Below are 5,212 nucleotides of genomic sequence, written 5' to 3'. Positions count from 1 at the left end.
AAACTGGCTGCCCTCAAAGTAGACTTTTCAAAGGCTTTTGATAAACTATCTTGGTCCTTGTTAAAGCTGCAATGATCAAGATGAGGTTTCTGAGAAATGGATCAGAATGATTCAGCAATGCGTTTCAACTGTTCAATGTCAAATTCTCTTTAATGGCCAACTTTCTCAACCTTTTTCTCCTGAAAGTGGAATACGTCAAGGAGTTCCCTTATCCCCATATATTTACATTCTTGCTGGTAACATTCTCTCCAGCTTAATCTCATCTTTAGAATCAGCTAATTTATGGGATGGAATCAAAATTTGCAATTCCTCGTACCCTGTCTCACAGCTGTTTTATGCTAATGATTCAATCTTTTTATTTGAGTGAAATGTTAAAGATAGTAATGCGGTTAAATTGGCCCTGGAAAAGTTTTGTTTCTGGTCAGGACAAATGATCAATAGAAATAAATTCACTTTGGTGTGTAGTCCAAATATATCTTATGGTCAAAAAATGGAACTGTCTGGCTTTTTGGGGGGTTCACTTCTCATAAAGACTTGGGAAATACCTTGGAATGTGGATTGATCTGGGAAGAAACAAAGCAATACTTTATGATCAAGTGATTCTGAATCTGGATAATAAACTTAAAGCATGGAAAGGAAAATTACTCTCTCAGGCATCAAGACTTGCTTTAATCAAATCAATACTCTCTTTTATTAACATACACCTCATGTCTTGTGCGAATCTTCCTCAGAGAGTTTGTAGCATTTTGGATAGCAAATGTCTGGATTTTTTTTTCTAGGGAACTGATAGTAATAGAAACAGAATTCATCTACTGAACAAGGATAGTTTACTCTTGCCCAAATGCAAAGGCGTACTGGGGATTAGACCAACACAACTCTTTAATAGGGCTCTTCTAACCAAGCAGTTGTGGAGAATTTTATCCACCCCAGTAGGAACCCTTCTAGCTTCTACTCTACAAGTTAAATATATTAACTTGTCTTCTTCTAAGCTCATCAAGGTCCCTTACAATTCTTCTTGGATGTGGAAAGGTCTGGCTAAAACCATGGACTTATTGCAGGGGAAGTTGAGCTGGTTGATTGGAGATGGTAATTCAATCCCACTTAATCACCACTTATGGTGGCCAATGCAAGTTAGATTGGACAATGCTTCTCTTTTCCAAAGAGTATCTGATCTTTTAATGCATATCGTCCTTCCCTGGAAGCTTGTTTATTGGAACAAACGTGTGATCTTTGAATTATACTCACAGCCAATTGCAGAACAAATTTGCAATACCCCTATCTCTTTGATTAACTCTCATGATAATATGATTTGGAACGGTAGTCGTTCAGGATCTTACACAGTTAAAGATGACTTTCTTCTACTCTCACAAGGGTTACCCTTAAATCACATCCCGGATGACAACTTTTGGAAGTTCTTATGGGCTATTGAACTACCCACTAAGCAAATACTGTTTATATGGAAACTTCTGCATAAGGCTCTTCCTCTGATTGAAGTGTCAGAAATCCATCACCTACAGGTTAGTGGCCTCTGCCAATTTGGCTGCATGGAAGAGGAAACTATGGAGCACTTATTTATTTACTGCCCTTTCACTAGAGCTCCATGGTACAGATCCTTATCTATCAAATTAGAAGCTCAATCTTTTGATGACTTCACTTGCTGGTTAAAAACGGTCTTGATGAAGCTCTTTGATGACCAAAATATCAACATTCTCAAAAGCATCATAATTCTTCTAAATACCGTTTGGATAAAGAGAAATCAGATCACACACCAAGGTGGCAAACTAGATCCCTTCAAAGTTATTCAAGAAATCAGAGCCTATTCAAGCTTCACAAATATGGCATTCTAGAAGACAAGTGAAAATACAAACCACTTGAATCACATCTTTCCCTTACAGCATGTTTCTGTTTGGAGTCATGATTGGACTCTTTTTCTCCGAAAGATAAAAAAGAAGACCTTGGGCACTCACTGCTGGGGGATCTTAGTTTACAAAAAGCAAGTCTGTTGCTCAGTGCAATGGAGGAAAGCTGCTAAGGAGGACAATCTTTTCTACCTAAAATGCCTGCGCGGAATTACCCTCTGGTTGATTTCATGGGCCAGGTATCAAAATCAGCGGCTATCAATCTCAATGTCCGATGTGTTGAAAGCCAATTCCTCAACCATCATCTTTTAACCTCCTCCTCGCAACATATGGTGGTACAAGATGTGCAAAGACTCCTTTCCTTATTTACTGAAGTCCTTTTAATTGTATTTCGTTAAGTTCTTTTTCAAGACTTGAACCTAGTTTTATTTCTGCTTTTAATGCTGGATGTTTGTAAACTCTTTTATCTTCAGTAATAGCATTTTGACTTTCTCCACACAAAAAAAAAAAAAAAAACTCTCCCTCCCTCTGCCTCTCTCTCCCCCTCTCTCTCCACTCGCTCTCTCGACCACATATTAGAACGTTAGAATGAATTAAATCTAATCCCAAAAAAAAATATTAATGGAGGAGTGTCTGGCCATGTTCTTACAGCCTCATGACAGATGAGATCCTTCAATTCATTTAATTATAATTATCTCACAATCTTATCTTTTAACAGGCAATGTGTGTGTGTGTGTGTGTGTGTGTGTGTGTCTATATAGAGACAAGTAGATAACCATATACAATGACTTAAGATCTTACTTTATGCTTCATTTCCTCACAGAAGATGCTGCTTTCGTTACTTATCCTTCTGACTTTTGGAAAATGGACAATATATTTTTTTGGTATAATTCAAAGTGTTTATAAATTACTTTAGATTTGAGACTGTTTTCTATCATGTTAAGAGTGTTAAAGTTAAAGCTTTTTCAACAAGCGCGCTTTCCAGAATTTAAAATTTTGTCCTATTCCTTATAGAATGAGACTGTTTACCATCTCAACTAACAACTTGTTGGTTGGACAATTATATTTTTCTCCCAATGAGTTGGACAATGTATTATATAGTGACTCATCATTAGACATCGTTCGATTTCTCTTGTTTTTAATATACTCGTATTGTTTGTTTGACCATTCTTTGTTTTCCTGTTTTGTATTTCACAGTAAATAAAAACATTTTTCCAGTGGGTAATTTATATTCCCATCACTTCACTCATCATGATTATTTTATATAGTTGGCAAAAAAATAATTAATATGTCAAAAAAGATTAAAATAAAATATAAAAAATGAAAGCTATTCAATTTAAAAGATCATAATAATTACATTTAATTGTATGGATTTAAATGTTTTTATTGTTCATTTTTGAAAAACAGAAGTAAATTTATCATCTCAAGTTCGAGTAATGTTCGATTATTAACAGCTCGTGTGTGTATTGTAATTGTACTACCTTTCTTCTTTAATAGATAACTAATATAGAGATATTAAGAAAATTAATTAGTTGTTTATATGTATTGATTTTACTAAATTTTTAATTATGTGCATTATATTGGAACTACATCTTGATAGAAATCCCTTACAATCAACAGGGATATTTTGATGAAAATGTTATAAATATGGGATGGAGGTTTTATGTTTAGGACAAAATTCAATTTCCAAGTGGCTTTGTCAAGGACATGAGGTAGCGTGTGTATATACTCCCTTGACTTCAAAATATAATATAAACTTTATTCATACAATTTGATCAAAAAATTAGTTAAAATCAGCTTAAAATAATAATTATCTAAATATGCCCTTATTAATGAAACGAATGAGTAAAAGATATAATAAATGAATTAAAGAAGAAAGAGAATATATGGGAGGCAAGATTAAAAAAACTCATTAAATGTTTAGACAAAAGCGAATATTATTTTATAAAAAGAATAAATCCCTCCAATAAAGTTTATTTTATATTTTAAACCGAAGGCAGTATTATATAGCAAATTTAGTTGGAAGAAATTCCTATATCTCTTACCCTCCGTGTCCAATTAAGAATACTCCTATAGTCCTATCCGCCAGGAAAAAAAAAATCCTAGTTTGCTTGAAATCCAACAACCACCACCAGGATATGAAAGCATTCAAGCTTGTGACACCTATTTCTTTTCTTCTTTTTTTAACTGACAACATAATCTTATATTTTTTAATTATTTTTTTCAAAGTCGGTTAATAAAAGTCCATGGGAATTTTTATCAGAGTTTTGACTTTCATTTTGATGACTTTTGGCATTGCGAGCGTAGTTTCGCCATGTGCCAGATTGCAAGTGGTTAATGCATGACATTATCCTAGTGACGTCACCTGGCATACGTCGTCACCAAAATAATCCTGACCGTTGATACGATACATCGTGGAAGAATCTCTCGGGCAATATTTTTATTTTTTTGACGGAAATCTCGGGCAATATTTTGATTTTTTGTTTCTTGCCAGCCTCGGGCAATATTTTGATGGAACATATCAAACCAATTCAAGTCCGATTTAAAGATCCGTGAAAAAAAAATCCCCATTAAAGATCAGGAACTGCTTAATATGCGCGCTAATATAATGCCTAACCAACTAATTTGAAAAGATTAAGAAAATCAATTAAGTTAGTTATTTGTAATAAATATATGTTGTTTTTCATAAAATACTCTTATTAATCATGTGTGTTTGAATTACAAATTGAAAATAACTCCTTGACATATATAGTTACTCTAAGTATTACTTGGAAAAAAATAAATAATTATTGGAGATAAAGTGGGTTGGAGTCTTATATTTATGACCAAATTAAAAGTTAAACTAACTCTTGTATTAAGGACTAGAGGTAGTACAAATTTATACAAAAAAAAATCATACATTTTAGTCTCTTAAAAATATATGAAGCAAGAATGTATGAAACTGATAGATTATCTGATGGCATCTTAAGAAAAAAGAAGTTAGATCATAAATTGATTGGGGCAGTTACCAATTAACTAATTTAAAAGGGTATTTTAGTCTTTTAACAATATTAAAAAATTTGTAATAAGGCCCGGCCCCTTGGCCTAATTATAAATTTGTTAAAAAAGTACAGGCCTTAATTTAAATTTTGATATTTCAACTGAATTTAATTAGGATTCTTCCAACTTTAAACTCCAATCCCAATTAGATTCCATTAAAGATCTATATATTAAGTGTTCCCAATTACATCTGCTTAAAATATCAAAATTCAAATTAAGACATGTACTTTTAACAAATTTCTATTTAGGTCAAGAGGTTTAATCAGAAACTTTTAATGTTAAAAGACTAAAATATCCTTTTATAATTTTAAATT

Source organism: Neltuma alba, unplaced genomic scaffold (genome assembly GCF_004799145.2).
Source record: "Neltuma alba isolate B1F8T4 unplaced genomic scaffold, ASM479914v2 tig00011571_pilon, whole genome shotgun sequence".
Classification (NCBI taxonomy): domain Eukaryota; kingdom Viridiplantae; phylum Streptophyta; class Magnoliopsida; order Fabales; family Fabaceae; genus Neltuma; species Neltuma alba.
Note: the sequence above shows the minus strand (reverse complement) of the source record.